Source organism: Culex quinquefasciatus, chromosome 1 (genome assembly GCF_015732765.1).
Source record: "Culex quinquefasciatus strain JHB chromosome 1, VPISU_Cqui_1.0_pri_paternal, whole genome shotgun sequence".
Classification (NCBI taxonomy): domain Eukaryota; kingdom Metazoa; phylum Arthropoda; class Insecta; order Diptera; family Culicidae; genus Culex; species Culex quinquefasciatus.
This window is the reverse complement of record NC_051861.1, coordinates 47,822,368-47,841,911: the sequence shown is the minus strand read 5'-3', so window position 1 is coordinate 47,841,911 and position 19,544 is coordinate 47,822,368. Positions and strand designations below refer to the sequence as shown.

Genomic DNA, 19,544 nt, shown 5'->3' with positions numbered 1-19,544 from the left:
TAAAGGTTTTGGATAGCTGTGTGAACCAATCAACCAAATCTTCAACTGCTTGCGAATCGTGGTAGCTCACGGTTGGTTGCGCGCTGACGATTCAAGTGATTTGATCAGGATTATTGGATTGAACATTCATTGATTTGATTTTTATTTCAAACATTAAAGAACTTTTTAAATGTCTTTGAGTTAACATTTACGTGTTATTTTAAAATATGGATCTGCAGACTTTGTTTGTCAGATCAAGCAAACCTAATGCATTCCACACTATTACCACGCTAATGCATTACCATTTTTTCTCACGCGTGGGAGGGAAAAAAAGAATATTCAACCGATAGCACGAGAATGCACTTTGCAACGATTCTTGACGTCGCGACGCTGTCGTCGCCGTATCCATCGTCTTAGTATGTGACTGAGTCAGCAGTTCAGTCAAACAAATTGAGGCATAAAATTCAACGATCAGTTAGCGGAAACTACAGAAGATAACAGAGGTACCGTCCCGCTGGTAGTCAAAACAAGAATTTCACAACGCTCCGCGATCCATCACTGTCGTCGGCCAAAGCCATGTGGTTCAAAGTATGCCGTCACGTTCGTGCTATGTTGTCGCTTTGAATTTCAGCTAAAGCCATCTCGAATCGTCACAAATCGTCATGAGACCAGATGGCGAGTTTGCTTCGAGGTCACCAAACTAGAGTGCACGGTCGAGTGAGACACGTGAGTCGTCTAGCAACAATCAACAATTTGCCGGGCTGTGGAATGTTTTTTCCTGTTGTTGTTGTGTGCCCGGAATTCTCGGAAGTATCCCGGAGTGTGTAAAATCGATAGCGTTCACCTTTGCCCTTACCGACCGACCAGCTGGGGACATTCTCGTTTTTTTTTATGTGGAAGCTTTTAATGGTTCAAATGTCGAAATGGGAAATCAAACTCGAGGTGGGAGGAAGGTTGGCCTTTACGATCTGACTGTGAGGAAAGCAGAATTATATTGAACTTATAGTTTGGGTAATAAAATCCAGGGAAACCGCATACATTTTCATTAGAAATGAACCGTGAGTTTTCCATTTGGGACGGTCTGATTGATGGATTAGGAAACGATGTAGGAAGCAAAATTTATGTATTCGTGCTTCCTTCCTTGTGGCTACCATAAATATTCAAACGAGACTTGCCTGACAGTAGCAAATTGGCTCTCGCCCAAAGGAACAATTTGATTGATCCGGCAAGAAATTTGTGTTATCACTACTTACATTTGAATATATTTGTTAGCCTAATAGAAGTCATATGTTCATGTAAAGCATTGATCCTATAAAAAACTAGGTTTTCCATAAAGCAGCTTAGTTTGGCCAAACTATACTTATACGTTTATCAAAGATGTCACATTGTCATTATTATCTGTATCTATCCCTTGGCGCGTCATCCTTTATGTGGTAACTAGCAGACAACAACCGCCCAATTCACGTCTCAGACAGGACATTAGCGTGGTTCACGTTCCTATGAAAAAGACAAAAGTTTTTATTTTGGCTTGCATCAACCGGAATTTCGTTTTTTTATGTCCCTAGAAGCACTCCTGAAAATTTGAGCCCATTTGGTAATGTCTAGGAGCTCCAGTTTTAATTTGAAATTTATATGGGATTTTGATTTATTTTCCATGGGAAACTATCTTTTTTTACATTGTATTAGGATTTTTTTATAAATCGATGAAATGACTTAATTCTTATAGTAGGAGATAGGTTTTGAACTGGGAACAACTTTGTAGAACATACCAACAAGCTAAGTGACCCTTTAAAGATACAGATACTTTTAGATGGTGGCTGGCCTTCAAAAGCCACCATCTAAAAGTATCTGTATCTTTAAAGGGTCACTTCCTAGCTTTTGGTTGTTCTACAAAGTTGTTCCCAGTTCAAAACCTATCTCCTACTATAAGAATCAAGTCATTTCATCGATTTATAAAAAATCTAATACAATGTAAAAGATAGTTTCCATGGAAAATAAATCAAAATCCCATAAATTTCAAATTAAAACTGGAGCTCCTAGACATTACCAAAAGGGCTCAAATTTTCAGGAGTGCTTCTGGGGACATAAAAGAACGAAATTCCGGTTGATGCAAGACAAAATAACAACTTTTGTCTTTTTCATAGAAACGTGAACCACGCTACAGGACATGTTACTCATCGTAGCCACGAACCAATATCAGCACGATCCTTGCGGTTGACGAAGAGTCTTCCACGCTGTGTCCTTCGTGTCTGGACTGGTTTCGTAGGCACAAAAGTGAGTGAAACCCGAAGCCCACAAGAGTGACAGAACCGAAAAGAGTAAAGTGTCCATCCATGTGGCACATAATAATCGTGACATACATTATACATGTGTCGTGCACTGTCACACAAGCACCACCTCAGTCTAGAAATGGGGGGTTTAGAGTTAGGCGGTGGAGAGGGGAACTCTTTCGTTCTAGATTCCGAGGGTCCCCACTAGTTTCTCCATTCTCGCCTGGCCTGGGGCTGTTGGTGCGCTGATGGTCCTCGAAAGCTCTCGATGCTTCGCCCGAAGAACAGATCCTTTCTATTGTTCTGCTTGCTGTGCAAAAGGATGGTGTTCAAATCACGTAAAACACTATCGATGAAATTCAAGTTTGGAAATGGGCTCGTCTTTTTGTTATTGAAACAAACCTCTATGTTAAAGAAAAAAAAATCTGTCTATAGTTATACTCAAATTTCCCGAACAAAATTTGATGCAATCACGCTGTTTAAACATTTTCAGAGATACAACAAAGTGTGTCCAAAAGCTTGAGGATGTGGCAACCCTGTCTCATGTTATGACCACTCAAGGAATATATATAAACAATATATCAACTTTTTGAATCCGGATCTCACTTAAATTTATGTATACGATGTCCGGATCCCTCATCCAACCTCATTAGGTAATTGAATGACCTTTCCAACGAGTACAAAACATTGAAGATCTGGGAACCCTGTCTCGAGTTATGATTACTTAAATGAAATTTGTTTACCCTTTTCCCGGTCTAAAAAAATAGATGAAAATTGTATTCAAACCCTCCATATTACCCATCGTTGGTAAAGAGTGAGGAAGGCAAGGATGCCAGATGCACAGATTTTTCTGTGTTTACAGACATTTGAGCATGTGTCAGAGGTGCACAGACTTTTTAAAACTTTATTAAATTAATATTATATAAAAATATAAACCGAAAAATATTTCGCTTGTTAGGCAATTTCTAATGGATTTCCATGACAATATGGGTATATTGGAAGACAATTGCACAGACATATACAGACTTTTTACAGACATTTTTAAAATAAAAATTTGCCGAAAACATATTAAAATGATAGAATAATTTAATTTTAGAAGTAATTCTATAAAGAAGGTATTTAATTCGATTAGCTATGATTACATTACTGTTTAAAATGTAATCATATCGTCAGCTGGGCCATATCTGAACTAAAGTCTGAATAAGAAATGTCATGTTCTGAGTACTGAGAAGCTTCAAACATGGAAATCAACAAGCTTTTTGTTATTTTGTTTTTACAGAAAAAAAATATATAGTGCATCATGTGGATTCTCATCAACTTTCTTATTTGACTTATATAACAGAGCTGTTAATTGTCATCTTTTATTGAATTTTATCGGGTTGATATAATGTTAAATTTTTCGCTCAAATTAAGTTGAAATTGCGAATGATCTCTATAAACGTGTAAATTTACTCTATCTTTGAGTTGATATTATTTATTTGTGATACCAAATCTGCTTTAATTTTTAGTTGATTTTAATCCATTTTCTTGTTAACTATTAATACCGAAATTATAAATAATTTTACGTTAGATAACTTTGGTCCCAGTCAACTTTAGTCAGATAAAGTAATATTTTCTTCTTGTTCTCACTAACATCAGATTTAAAACTTACTAATTGCACAAATCCTCCAACTAAACGACATTTTTACTAACAATTTCCCAACGTTTACTGGCGGCTATCTGGAAATTTATCAGCACTTGATAGCACTGACTGGTTGGTCCCTTTCCACGTTCGAAATGCACCGCACATTACCGACAATCTACACCGCAAGATAAGCCGAGAATTCCAAGCCAGTGGCAACTATAATATCGGCGCGACGCCGCCGTCCACAAATAGAGCATTGGTGCTCAAAAGAAAAACCTCCACAACTCTTTCACCCCTTTACTTTTCCATTTCCTCCTTTTATCGGAAGTCTGTTAAAGGAGGGTTGGGGGGGGGGGGGAGAGAGGAGTGGGTGGAACAAGGGGAGCAACAACCACTCGAAAACTCGGGCTGCTTACCGCTCAACCCAGCGAACCAACCAACCCAAACGCAACGGCTGAGGAATCGATGGCGGCTCCCCCGATGATGACGATGACGACGACGCCGATGTGTCCATGATGTTGTCGTCATTCAGGGCAGAACCAGTTGGTGTCGGATTACTTGCCCGGTTGGGTCGGTTTTGGTGGTTGGTGTGCAATCGCGCAGGAGGACGTTCGGTTTTGTTTAGTGTCCGTTCCAGAACACTTTGGTGGCCAAAGCTTTGTCCTCGATTTGGCCCCGGTGCCGTTGGTCAACTGCTTCAAGTGGAGACGATGCCCTTCCACCGAATGCAGTGATAAGAAGAGTGGTGCCAAGTGTGTGGCCGGATGCACCAACAACACGCAAATCAAGGACGAAAAAGTCAAGTGTACAAAGTCGTCCTTGCAGCTGAAGGAGGATCCGGTGGTGGTGGTAGTGCACTCCATTCGGATGGTGCTAACTCTCTGGTCTGAGTTGAGACCGGCGCCAAAATTTATCTCATTTGTCGCAGTAAGTTTTTTTAGGGCTGAGACAATACAATGTATGTGTGGATAGCAATACATACCTAAACAAAGCTGAAGTGCTGCATAAGCTATTTTGTTTTTCGTTTTGACCGGCTTAAGAAGCTGGTCTCATTCATTATGAAACGCATAAGTTACTGACTTTTATCATAAAATTTAATTTAAGTGATGACTTGTATTTATAAGAAATTTGTTATAAGAAATTTGTTGATTTTTTTCAATCTACAAAACTAGATCATTTCAGGTAAAAAAAACTTAAAGTTCGATTATAAATACCAAAGCACCTTCGTATCATCTTGAGGTAACTAAGATCTCTAATAAATCGGCCTTTCTTTCTATTTATCTATTGAGGCAATGAGTCTTTTTTCGAAAAATTTCTCTCTAAACGGAGAAAAAAGAGTTCTCAAAATCGTGAACAAGCGTTCATGAATTTGGGAATTTGAACACTTTGTTCGAGGTTTCCAAATTCATGAACGCTTGTTCACGATTTTGGGAACTCTTTTTTCTCCGTGTATTTGTCTCTGTTGCAAGATTCCTACTCGAAACTAGTTGTCCGAAGGCTTGAAACGATGAGGCAATCCAAACAACCAAACAACAAGCTCCCCTCCATCCCTGGATTTGACCTGACTACAATGAGAAAGTAAGTCCAACTGCCGATCAGGGACTCTACCGACACATCTTTATCTTCAATATCGTTTTTGCGTTCCTTGTTTTTTTTTTATCTCATGTTATGTTCAACATACTGCAAAAGTGATGGAACCATCAGTGCCTTTGCTGTAAGAGATTTCTTTGATCTACTTCTTTATCCTTGTTGACCCATTTATCTCAGATTGCATCAAAAGAAGTATTCGTTACACTACCAGCAGATTACATTCGATGGTGGAAACTGAATCTTTTGAAAGAATAATCTTATCTTTTTTCATTAAATTTTTAATCAAAATTTGTCTGCTGTGATAACAAAATAACATTAAGAGCGAGTTTTTCACCAGTGTGTAACAGGTCGTATCGAGGTGCTCCGATTTGGACGAAACTTTATGCGTGTGTTTGTTTATTCATAAGATGAACTCATGCCAAATATGAGCCCTCTACGACAAAGGGAAGTGGGGTAAAACGGGAATTGAAGTTTGAGGTCCAAAAAACATTCGCGTAAAACTTGATCAATTCCAACTCTCTTAGATACATTCGAAATGTCTTTTGAAGCACTTCAAAATGTGTCATAGATATCCAGGATTGGTTTGACTTTTTCTCATAGCTTGTGCAAGTTACTGTTAGAAATAGATTATTTTAAAACCTTAATGGGTAATTCTCCGCCAACTCACACAGCAGGTGCCCCGACCCCTCTTCGATTTGCGTGAAACTTTGTCCTAAGGGGTAACTTTTGTCCCTGATCACGAATCCGAGATCCATTTTTCGATATCTCGTGACGGAGAGGCGGTACGACAGAAGATTTTTGAACATGCGAAAAAGAGGTGTTTTTCAATAATTTGCAGCCTGAAACGGTGATGAGATAGAAATTTGGTGTCAAAAGGACTTTTATGTAAAATTAGACGCCCGATTTGATGGCGTACTCAGAATTTCGAAAAAACGTATTTTTCATCGAAAAAAACACTACATTTTTTTAAAAAATTCTCCCATTTTCCGTTACTCGACTGTAAAAATTTTTGGAACATGTCATTTTATGGGAAATTTAATGTACTTTTCGAATCTATATTGACCCAGAAGGGTCATTTTTTTCATTTAGAACAAAATTTTCCATTTAAGGATTTCGTGTTTTTTCTAACTTTGCAGGGTAATTTTTTAGAGTGTAACAATGTTGTACAAAGTTGTAGAGCAGACAATTACACAAATTTTGATATATAGACATAAGGGGTTTGCATATAAACATCACGAGTTGTCGCGATTTTACGAAAAAAAAGTTTTGAAAAAGTTGGTCGTCATCGATCATGGCCGTTCATTGTCACCCGCGACAGACACGGACGACGAAACAAAGAGAAACGCAAAAAGTAACTTTTTCAAAACTTTTTTTCGTAAAATCGCGATAACTCGTGATGTTTATCAGCAAACCCCTTATGTCTGTATATCTATAATTTTTGTAATTGTCTGCTCTACAACTTTGTAGAACATTGTTACACTCTAAAAAATTACCCTGCAAAATTAGAAAAAACACGAAATTTAAAATGAAAATTTTTATTCTAAATGATTCTGGGTCAATGTAGATTCGAAAAGTACATTAAATTTCCCATAAAATGACATGTTCCAAAAATATTTACATTCGAGTAACGGAAAATGGGAGAATTTTTAAAACTTTTTTAGTGTTTTTTTTTCAATGAAAAATACGTTTTTTCGGAATTCAAACGCCATCAAATCGGGCGTCTAATTTTACATAAAAGTCCTATCTCATCACCGTTTCAGCTGCAACTTATTGAAAAACACTTCTTTTTTCGCATGTTCAAAAATGGAAGGGGTCGTACCGCCCCTCCGTCACGAGTTATCAAAAAACGGACCTCGGATTCGTCATCAGGGACAAAAGATACCCCTTAGGACAAAGTTTCACGCAAATCGAAGAGGGGTCGGGGCAACTTTTCCCGATTTCGTGTGAGTTGGTAGAGAATTACCCTAATATCTTTTTGCAACAGCCTCCAAAACCCATACTTTTTTAGGTCAAAAGGTAGGTTATTTCATGGACTATAAGCCTACGAAATTAACTTTTTGGCCAAACGCAGTTTTTCTCATAGATTTACGATTTTTCTATAACAAAAAAAAAATTTGATCGGACAACTTTTTTTTCGAATCATACTGTTTTCATGCGGAATTGCTGTATTTTAGAAAAAAAAAAAACAAGGTAACACTTGTTTTTGGTGACCCCAAAGTTTATGCTTCCTCTCGAGTTGAGCTTGGGCAGAAATTTAGTTGGTCGGTGTAATCAAGAAATTTGTTGTATACTTCTGATTTGATGACCCATAAACTGTTTTTAAAATTTTAAACATTGAAGAAAGAAAACACTGGAGTTTAAACGGCGTTTCTGAACGACCCCAAACGCTGATTGGCTTCTGCTTGAACTTCATTCTGCGATTTTTCCTCTGTTTTCCATCATCATCCACATCGTCGGTCGCGTCGTCGTCGTCTGCATCTTGGTGCGCCGGCACGTCCCCGTTATTAATACGTATATAAATAAGTAATGCTGAGCCGTTTCTGCTGCCGGCCGAGTTCGCTCCGCTGGCCTCATCGATTTCTCATTAGTGTACGGACTGACATTTTTTTTTTTTATTTATATTTATTCAAATTTCTTTTCCATGTGCATTCATTCAGTTAAAATATTATTGAGTGTCCAATCACAAACGATGACTTTTCACCTCAATTTTAAATACTAGCAACTTTCATTTATTCATGAAATATTGTAGCTTTCGCTATTCAGTGATTTCAAATGTAGGAGGTCCTACATTTACAAAAGGGAAAAGGGATACCTTAAAACTAACTTATAAACTATATAAAAAGCGGATCAATGCAGCTGAAGACTGCAATGATTTTTGTCGAAATGCATCAATTATCTTATTGGACATAACATCCAAAGTGTCAACTTCAGCTAATTGATGAAGTTCACTGGTGCTGAACCAGGGAAGTTTCAGAATCATTTTCAGAATTTTGTTCTGAATCCTCTGAAGTTTTTTCTTCCTGGTTAAGCAACAGCTTGTCCAGATCGGCACAGCATAAAGCATGGCAGGTCTGAAAATTTGTTTATAAATTAACAGTTTATTCTTGAGACAAAGTCTAGAATTCCTGTTTATAAGTGGATACAAACATTTAATATATTTGTTACATTTAACCTGGATACTTTCAATGTGATCCTTGTAAGTAAGGTTTTTATCAAAAGCAAGTCCAAGATATTTCACTTGATCCTCCCACTTTAAATTTACCTCATTCATCTTTATAATGTGATGACTTTTTGGTTTAAGAAAATCAGCCCTTGGTTTGTGAGGGAAAATAATAAGTTGAGTTTTTGCAGCATTTGGAGTTATTTTCCATTCTTTCAAATAAGAATTGAAAATATCCAAGCTTTTTTGTAATCTTCTTGTGATGACACGAAGGCTTCTGCCTTTGGCAGAGATGCTTGTGTCATCAGCAAAAAGTGATTTCTGACATCCTGGGGGCAAATCAGGCAAGTCAGAAGTAAAAATATTGTATAAAATTGGACCCAAAATGCTTCCTTGAGGGACGCCAGCACGTACAGGTAGTTGATCAGATTTGCTATTCTGATAACATACCTGCAGAGTACGATCCGTCAAATAATTTTGAATAATTTTCACGATATAAATCGGAAAATTAAACCTTTTCAATTTCGCAATCAAACCTTTATGCCAAACACTGTCAAATGCTTTTTCTATGTCTAGAAGAGCAGCGCCAGTAGAATAGCCCTCAGATTTGTTGCTTCGAATTAAATTTGAAACTCTCAACAACTGATGAGTAGTTGAATGCCCAAGGCGAAATCCAAACTGCTCATCAGCGAAAATTGAATTTTCATTAATGTGCGTCATCATTCTATTAAGAATTATTCTTTCGAATAATTTACTAATAGATGAAAGCAAACTAATGGGCCGATAGCTTGAGGCTTCAGCAGGATTTTTATCCGGTTTCAAAATCGGAATTACTTTGGCATTTTTCCAACTACTGGGAAAATATGCCAAATCAAAACATTTGTTGAAAATTTTGACCAAGCTACTTAAAGTTGCTTCTGGTAATTTTTAATTAAAATGTAAAAATGCCATCCTCACCAGGGGCTTTCATATTTTTAAATTTTTGATAATAGATTTTATTTCATTCAGATCCGTATTAAAAACTTCATCTGATGAAAATTCTTGTTCAACAATATTCTGAAATTCTATTGAAATTTGATTTTCAATAGGACTCAAAACATTCAAGTTGAAATTATGAGCACTCTCAAACTGCTGAGCAAGTTTTTGAGCTTTTTCCCCATTAGTTAATAGAATATTATCACCATCTTTTAAAGAAGGGATGGGTTTTGAGGTTTCTTAAGAACCTTTGAAAGTTTCCAAAAGGTTTGGAATAAGGTTTAATTTGTTCGACATCTCTTGCGAACTTTTCATTTCGCAGGAGAGTGAATCTGTAGTCAATAACCTTTTGCAAATCTTTTGAATTCGCTTCAGTGCAGGATCACGAGAACGTTGATACTGTCTTCGGCGAACATTTTCAGACGAATCAAAAGCTGAAGATCGTCATCAATAATGGGAGAATCAAATTTGACTTGGACTTTAGGAATAGCAATATTCCTAGCATCCAAAATTGCATTAGTTAAAGATTCCAAGGCTGAATCAATATCAGCTTTGGTTTCTAAAACAAAATCATGATTTAAATTATTCTCAATATGATGCTGATACCTGTCCCAATTAGCTTTGTGGTAATTGAACACAGAACTATTGGGTCTGGTAACTGCTTCATGAGAAAGTGAAAAAGTTACTGGAAGGTGATCAGAATCAAAATCAGCATGAGTCACTAAAGGACCACAATACTGACTTTGATTTGTCAAAACCAAATCAATTGTTGATGGATTTCTAACAGAAGAAAAGCAAGTTGGCCCATTCGGGTATAAAACCGAATAAAGACCAGAAGTGCAATCTCTGAACAGAATTTTACCATTGGAATTTACTTTTGAATTATTCCAAGATTGGTGTTTGGCATTAAAATCACCGATGATCAAAAATCGAGATCTATGCCGAGTAAGTTTATTCAAATCCCCTTTGAAATAATTTTTATTTTCCCCAGTGCATTGGAATGGCAAATATGCAGCTGCAATCATAATTTTCCCAAAAGAAGTTTCAAGTTCAATGCCCAAACTTTCAATAACTTTTAACTTAAAGTCACGTAACGTGCTATAAGTCATACTACGGTGGATAACTATTGCAACTCCACCGCCATTTCGATTCATTCGGTTATTAGTTATAACTTTATAATCTGGATCACTTTTCAAATAAGTGCCAGTTTTTAAAAATGTTTCGGTTATAACAGCAACATACGTTATGAACTCGTAAAAGTTGAAAAATTCATTTTCTTTCGCTTTTAAAGAGCGAGCATTAAAATTCATAATATTGATGGAATTACTTAGATCCATGATTAAACTTCAGGGTAAGAACAACATCATTCGCAAATTTTAATCCAATCTGGATTGCTTCCATCATGGATGTAGCATTACTCATTGTTTGAATCAAACCAAACAGTGAGTTTTGCAAAAAGTCATTTTTCAAACGTAACATCGCCGAGATCAGAAGATCCCAAAGCGTTGCCAGCAGAAAAATTTTCAAATGAGATTTGAGGTACCTGCCCAATTTCAGAAAGATTGGTAGAGGATTTAAAATTCGTGGATGAACCCGAAACGACGTTAGCATAAGAAATGCCATTGTTGTTACCTAACTTTTCCACGGTAGGGGTATTTCTAGAATTGTTCGAGTGAGACAGCACGAACGTTTGATTTAAAGATGCAGGTACAACCTGACTTTGAGAAAATTTCGGTTTGGATTTCGGCTGATGCTTAGCACGAGAATCCAAAACCTTTTTCTGATGGGGCAATCCCAGAAATTTGATTTGTGATTTCCACCACAATTTGCACATTTAAATTGGGTGACTTCTTTCACGGGACAATTGTCCTTGTCGTGAGAAGAATCCCCGCAAACCATGCATTTTGGAACCATGGCGCAATGATCAGTACCGTGACCGAATGCCTGGCAACGCCGGCACTGGGTCAGATTCTGGCCATTACCGCCATGTTTCTTAAAATGCTCCCACTTTACCCGTACATGGAACAAAAACTGAACTTTGTCCAAAAGTTTCAAATTGTTGATTTCATTTCTGTTGAAATGAATCAGATAAAATTGTGAAGTCAAACCAAAGCGAGAAATATTCCCGTTTGATTTTTTCTTCATTGGTATTACTTGGGATGGGGCAAAGCCAAGCAACACCTTAAGTTCATTTTTGATCTCATCCACCGACAAGTCGTTGGAGAGACCTTTCAAGACCGCCTTGAATGGCCGAGCATTCTTGGTCTCATACGTGTAGAAATTGTGTTTGTGGTTTTTCAAATAACCAACAAAAGTTTGGTGATCTTGTAAAGATTCCGTCAACAAGCGACATTCTCCTCTTCGACCAAGCTGGAACGAAACTTTCAAATTGCAAGTTTCCTTGCAATTCTTAAGTTGCGTTCGAAAGCTGGCCAAATCGGAGACGGAAGTCACTACAATTGGCGGAGCCTTTACTCGTTTCTCGACGGCAGAAGGCTCAGTACGAGGAGAAGGTTCCTTGTCATCAGTTTCGGATAAAACACCGAAACTGTTTGTCAATGGAATTGGAGGATTGACCTCACATTCAGAATCAGAATCAGACCTCAGAAGAGGCTGTTTTCTTTTTCTGTTTCCGTTAGCCGGTTTAGCGTTCAAACGCTTCACCGACGTAACGACCAAATCTTCAGAAGATTTGCGTTTACCTTTGTTTTGACGCATTTTGCAAGCAAAGTTCTCTTAAAAAGATGGCTTCGTTTGTAAAATACAACAAAATTTCAGGCGGGGTTAGTCTTGAAAAGACTGTTTAGAATTTTGGAAAATAACACAGGTAGTCTTTAAAAAGACTGTGAATTTTGTTTTGAATTAACTCTGAGCTTAGGTAGTAAAAAATACCGCAGCTCTAGTGTCCGTTCACCACGAAGGTTCGCAAGACACTGACGGACTGACATTTGGAATGCGCTCCTTTCGACGATGTTTTCAAGCGGGCTCAGCATTTTGTTGTGCATCAACTAACTGAGGATTACGACGACGACGACTAAGACGCCATCACTAAACGATGTTTACAGCTGATGACGGGTACTAAAGTTTCGTGGAATGACGAATCGATGGATATGTTTCCTTCCAGCCTATTTAGTTGCACAGAAAAAAAAATCATGGTAATATTACATCTGGGAAGGGGTACATCTTTTATGTCAGAAAAAGTGTAATTTTACCTCTGGAAATGTGTAATTTTATCACTTTTCTGGTGTAATGTCACTTTTTCAGTCTAAATTGAGGTAAAATTACATCATAAAAGAGGTAATATTCAACCTTCCAAAATTACAGCTTCAAAATTTACATTATTTTTTTCTGTGTGGTAACTAACACCTGTATAAAAACACACGTGTTGGAAGGGAAACAGGTAGTTCTGGAAGCAACAGTAATTTTCGGGGGCGGTAGCCTCTATGGTATGCCATAAGTGTTACGGCAGCGTTCTGGATTAATTTCCTTGTATGACACAGTAAACCCTCTACTGAAGACTTATTCTGGTGATGATTTGTTTAGTGGATTTCTTTGATAAAAAAATAGGTTAAGTTTTGGCGTGATACAATTTATTTGAATGATCAATGCCTTCTATAATTTACTAAATCATAGAAAATTTCTCTATAAATTGAAATTGAAGATTATTTTTATGTCTGCCAAATTTACAAATGTTTAATTTATGTTATTAGATAAAACAAAGTTAAAAACACACCAAATTTCATTAACTGAAAAAAAACAAATTGCAATAAAATAAAACTGCTTTCCCCCCAAGCTGCTCGGTTAAGCCACAACTACCAAAACATCAAAGCCACTACCGTGTAGAATATAATCCAGCAAAATGACCTGGAATTATCCTGCCATTGCTGCTGGTCCTGCAAATTCCCTCGAACGGAGGGAATTTAATTTCGTAGAACAAATCCCACCAGAGCAGCACCTCTGAGCCCACGTCAGCGCGCTCGGGGTATCAACGCAGACATCACTAGCCCAGCTTTATTTCGGTTCCTGCAGAGGAAAATCTCTGTATCGAAACGTTCCGAGAGCCACCGCTTGGTGGCATTGTTGGAGGGGAAAAACACGTGCACAAAAAACAGAGTTGCGACATGAAAACCAGAAGGAAAATAAAACGTCACCAGTGGTCCCCGGAGCGGAAATGTTGGCCGTGAAGGACGGTGCTTTTTTTCCGTCCTGGTGGTCCACCGGGGACGCACAAAAATGCTGAATTTAGTCAACCTGGTGCTGGAATGAAAGTAGGTACCGGGGGACCGATGGGGTAAAACTAGTGCTGGAAGTTGATTTTTTTAAAGAGTGTTCTTCACTTCTTGATCAATGTTTAAAAAATATATTTGTAATACATATTGTCATTTTGTTATTATTGAAAAACAAATTTCAATTGAGCTTTTTCTTCCAAAAAGTGCTTCAACATAAAAGCTCAGCTTTATTAGACGGTTATGCTGAGAATTGTAGCTCCTTCAAGACAGTGCACTCGAGCATGGAGCTAAAGAAATGTTCGTAGGAAGAAATCTTAGCTCAGAGTAGTCTTTTCTTCCCGACATAGAGTGGGAATTTCTTTTCTTTGCTGATATTTGGAGATTTTACTTACATTTGTTAGATTTATTTCACTATGATCACAATTTAACTCTAAGAATTTGTTTATGAATATTTTATTAAATTTAAATCACATTATTTGAACTAGTTCATTTGAGTAAAATTCAATGCTAAGCTATTCTACTGAACTTTATTATCCAACTTTCAGTATCGTCTCTGGTAGCCACCGGAAAATTGCTGGAAAGGAAAATCGATTTCCGTCCTCACCTGTTCATCTCGTGCACATCTCGAGGGTATCATCCAAATCACGGGCGGCGAATCAGACACCCTACTTTTATCCTTCCCGAACGAACCTGGCTGCTGCTTCTGCTGTCTTTCAGTCAATCAATTTCAATCACGTCGGGCGCAATATTTCGCACGCCGTACCTGATTCTTCGGCAGACGCAGACGGACAGGTGGTGCGAGCGCGTCGTCACGTTTGATTAACGCGATAAGGACGTGTGCGGAAAACGGAAAACGGGATTCTGATCTCTGCAACGTTCTGTGTACGCAGCATCCTTCCTGATCTTTTGTACTTTAATTTGGATGCTTTCATTTGTGTAGGCATTTATCCAAATAAGTGAATTTTCGTTACTTTTTAGAACAAATATATTTAATACAGTCCAATTATTTTTTCATAAAAGCAATTTTATGAAATTTATGAAAATGAAACGTCTAAAAGCCGATAATGACAAAACAGGACAAACATTGAACAAAAAAACTCCAGATAACTCATATCAAATGATAGCTGAAGCCGCTAACCAACATTAGACTGATTTTCTATTCTGTATTTTCGTTCAATGTAATCCGAAATATGCCCAATTTTGTTTAATAAAAAGCGACTTTCTCCAAAATCTGTTGAATAATTTCTATTTTTTTTTAATTAGCCCACCGGCAGTCGCGTACGTGTACTTTGTACACACTTTGTAAGGCCATTTGTAAGAAAGGCGAAAACACGCGACTTCCCGAAGGTTAGGCATATTTCTGCCTCTTTTGAACCAAAATTAATACTTTTCTTTACAATGTGATTGATTCAAAATATTTTAAAATTTGAGGGTGTAATATGGCAAAGAATTGAAAAACTAATTTTGGGAACTTTTGGGCAATAAATATCGTTTTAAAAAAATACTCTAAGCTTAGCAGCGTTTTATGCTCGTTATATACTCGAGCTATATTTTCATACCAAATTGAACGAAGAAAAGATTATAATTCGTTCGAATTGGGGTTTCCAGATTGCATTTTCGAACACTTTTTATTAAGGGTCAAATATGTAACTTAGATTCTCTCAACGTAGATTCATAAGAAATTTGAAGGATATGGTCATGAATCTATCAAATTTCAGATACATTTAAAAAATACTGAGCCCTTTTTCCATGGCGCCAAATATCAGACTTACCTAAGGCTACCAACTGTACGGATTTTTTCCTTACCATACGGATTTTCGAACCTCTTCGCGGATTTTTAACAGGCCGGAATTTTTGTAGGGAATTTTACGCATAATACGGATTTGTACGGAATTTTAACAACTTTTTAATCATTGAATTGCTTTTTTGATTTGGTTGAAGCTTTTGTTAACTACACAGAAAAAATATGTGAATTTACTTGACACGGAAAAAATTAATTACATGTAAACTCAGTTGATGTTAACGTAAGATTCGACGTAAACGGTTGAATCACACGTAAAATCATGTTTTTACGTATAATTTGTTACAAATTTACATCAAATTGCATTTAAATTTAAATGTTTAATGACGTGCAAAAGTGTTACATCATAAATGATGTAACATTCGGAAATATTTTTTGTGTAGAAATTTTTATTTTTCTGTGAGTTTGAATTAAAAAGGGAGAGTTTTCCTGGGTTTCCTCAATTAAAACTTGATTATCAATAATTCTAGAGTTTTGTCTTTCATATGTTGATAGGACCTTTAAAAAAACTCTAGAATTGTTCTTTAAGAAATTCCTTACTTTATATATTTATCCATTTCCAAAGGCTTTCTAAAACTTGTGAAAACATTTGAACATGTGAATTAACAAATCTAGAGTTTTTTAAGGTCCTATAAACAGTTGTGTTTTACATGTTATAGGACCTTTTCAATAAAAAAAACTCTGGAAAAGTGTTCGTGAAAACACTAAGAACGGTATTATTCGTAAAAGCAAACTTGACATTTTGTAAACTTTAAAACGTTTAACAAAAAACATTGAAGAACATAACGATTTGATTCAAATCACGGTTTATTTTATGAATACTTTTAAACGTGCAACGTGTGAAATTTGTTAGCTGTAAAAACGACACAGTTTTATGTTTTTAATTCTCAAATTTATTGAATTTAATTTATATAAATAATTCATTGACAGTTTTTGTTATACCATGGTGTCATATCGGCAAAGTGTACGGATTTTTGCTCAGCAAGAGTTGGTAGCCTTAGACTTACCTATTTTAATGTTCTTAAAAAAATACATCCTGCCAGAGGTTTTCTTATTCAAATTTAAGTTGAATTTAAGCTAACTTACCGCGCTTTTATGCGGTTTCTAAATAAAATAATCATTTTGCATAGCAAAAAAAACCGAAAATCACAACATTCAAACAATTTTTATTTTAGTTATCGAAAAAACCCCTCTTGGGATTTTTTCATCATTATAAAGTCTTTAGCTTTCAAAAAAAATATACAAACATGGCCTATTTGAAACCTTTTTTACAGTTGTAACTTTTAAACGAAAAGAGCTTCGTCTTTTGTTCTAAACGTAATAAATGTAATGTAATTTTAATGTAGTAATGAAAGTATATTTGTTAGAGCGTTCAGCACAACTGTTTTGTTTGTGAAATCGCAACACTAAAGCTGTGTTTTTAATGTTTAAATATGCTCCCAAGACATCAAAAATGCTAAAAATAATTGAAAATGTGGAATAAAAACACTTTTTGAAGGATAATCAAAAGTGCTTTTCATATAAAATGTTCAGATCTGAACTTGAATAATAGTTTAAAGGTTCGAAAATGAATCAATGAATACACACTAAATCAGGAGCGCATTACTCGGTAATCTTTTTACCGAAATTGCACTGTAAAAGTAAGATTTTACTGAGCTGTCGGTTATTTTTACTAAACTTACTGAGCCATCGGTATTTTTTCTTAAAAATACCGTACTTCAGTTAAAAAAAATACTGATCTATTCAGTAAACCAGTTTTGACGGTAAACTTCTGATTCTCGGTAATTTTTATACCGGTTGCCCAGTAAATATTAATGTGTTTTACTGTGTTGCACAGTAGATACTTAGGGGAACTATACCCTTTCTCAGCCTATTTCTATTATCGGCTTATCAGCACTTTGATCATGAATTACAGCTTAAATAAAGTGTTTTTGACTGTTCCAAAGTAATAAAAAGCTCAACTTAAAGTGAGCAAGCAACTCTTCATTGTTGATACATCTGAAAATGTTGATTTAATAGCGGAAACGGCAAAAGTGATGAGAATTGGTCGAACGGCTTAGTGTGATTAAAATGGGTATATTTCCGCTATGTCATTTTCTTGCTGTCATTTTTAACTTTGAAGTTAGTCATTGATCGTGCATTTTTTTTAGATAGGTGATGAAAAAGATAGTTTTAAACAAGAACAATTATTTTGGGTAAGTGATATCAACTTTGTAAATGTAGCATGTTTTTTATTAAAACATCTTTTCAGTTTGTGTTGAAGTCTCTTACCTTGGTTTAGACCTTCGGAACAATAAATTTACTTTTACACTGTCATGCTCTAGTTCTGAGTCTGCAGCGGAATAATGGAGATCTCCAAAAAAGTGCATTGATTGAAAAATTGTTTTGAAATAAATGTATTTTCAATTTTAAAAGTAATTTTTTTATAAAACAAGAAAAATGAGGAAAATAAAGCTTTACTGAAGGCACGGTAAATTCTCGGTAATTTTTACCGGGTTGTTCGGTGAAATTTTAAGCAAGCTGTCAAATTAACGTTTACCGAGCTCGCGGTAGTTGTAATTTTTACCGAGCTGACTACCGAGCGCTCGGATGTTGAGATTTCGGTAAAAATTTTACCGAGAACAGTAAAAAAATCTAAGTGTGTAGGCTTTTTGTCAATAAACAATACAACGTATATATGTTTAGCTTTGTTTAATGCAGCATGGTTTTTTTTATTTTTCTCCAGTGAACATAACAGTTTGTAAATAGCTTTAAAGGCTCCATAGGAATTTTCCAAATTTTATCGATTGGTTTCATCCTCACTATGAGCAAAGCTATTATAGAGTTTGTATGGGAATAACCATGGAAATGTTATTTTTTATTGCAATTTTTGTTTTAACAACTTAACAAAAAAATTATGTGTACCTTAAGAGGCAGTATTTGTAAATTCTGCTCGGTTTGTTCGATCGAAAAACTATGAGAAAAACTGCGATTGATACCGTAGGCTTATAGTCCATAAAATTACCTATCTTTTAGCCTATGGGAGTATGGGTGTTGGAGGCTGTTGCAAAAAGATATGAGGGTTTTGAAAATATCAATTTTTCACAGTAATTTCTAAAAGCTATGAGAAAAAGTCTTACCGATCCTGGATGTCTATGGCCCATTTTGAAGTGCTTCAAAAGACCTTTCAAATGAATCTACGAGAGTTGCAATTGATGAAGTTTTACGGAAATGCGAGCAATTTTAAGATTTTTTAGGTTTTGTGGACCTCAGACTTTGAAGCCCGTTTTACCCCACTTCCCTTTGTCGTAGAGGGCTCATATTTGGCATGAGTTCATCTCATGTATAGACAAACAAACGTTGAAAGTTTCTTCCAAATCGGAGCAACTCGATACGACCTGTTACACATTGGTGAAAAACTCGCTCTTAATGTACTGTGGCTCAAAGGATTCTAGCAATAAAAATCATAAAACAATGAAATTGCTTTACTGAACAGCGCACCGCTTCCAGTTGTCATTACATGCAAAGCAGTGCAACGATTTAATCGTAAGGATTAACTCGTCCAATTACAATTCGCATTTTGTACAACATTGGTACTCGTTTGGGACAGATTCCCGTGCTGCTCGCAAGAGGAGCATTACAACGATTACAATACCATTGCTGCGTTGTAACATCTGCGTTTGTTTCCAGGGATTTTCTGTGCTCAACTTGCTAGAGGGGCCATTCATAAACCACTTGATTTTTTCAGATATAGAATGGTCATTAAACCCAGAACAGATTGTCAGTATAAAAAGAAACCATATTAATAAACATGCAGAGACTGAGTCACGTGATTTATGGATATCCCCTACCGTCTATAGTTATCGTGCTATTTTCCGGCTGTACATTTTGTATATTCTAATTAGTACATGTGTTCATAATTAATTGCCCTCCCCCT

General features: G+C 36.3%; 1 protein-coding gene across 13 annotated transcripts in view; it reads left to right on the top strand.

Moving 5' to 3' along the window:
- Window positions 1–19,544, top strand: part of LOC6039666 (afadin) — a 164,786-nt gene that overhangs the window by 82,404 nt on the left and 62,838 nt on the right. Inside the window, exon 1 of one of the 13 annotated variants that reach the window (XM_038266699.1) lies at window positions 4,440–4,800. The exons of the other annotated variants lie outside the window; for them this stretch is intronic. The gene's annotated coding sequence lies outside the window, so the exon portion shown is untranslated. Of the gene's footprint in view, window positions 1–4,439; window positions 4,801–19,544 lie in introns of those variants that run through there. 13 annotated transcript variants of the gene reach the window in all.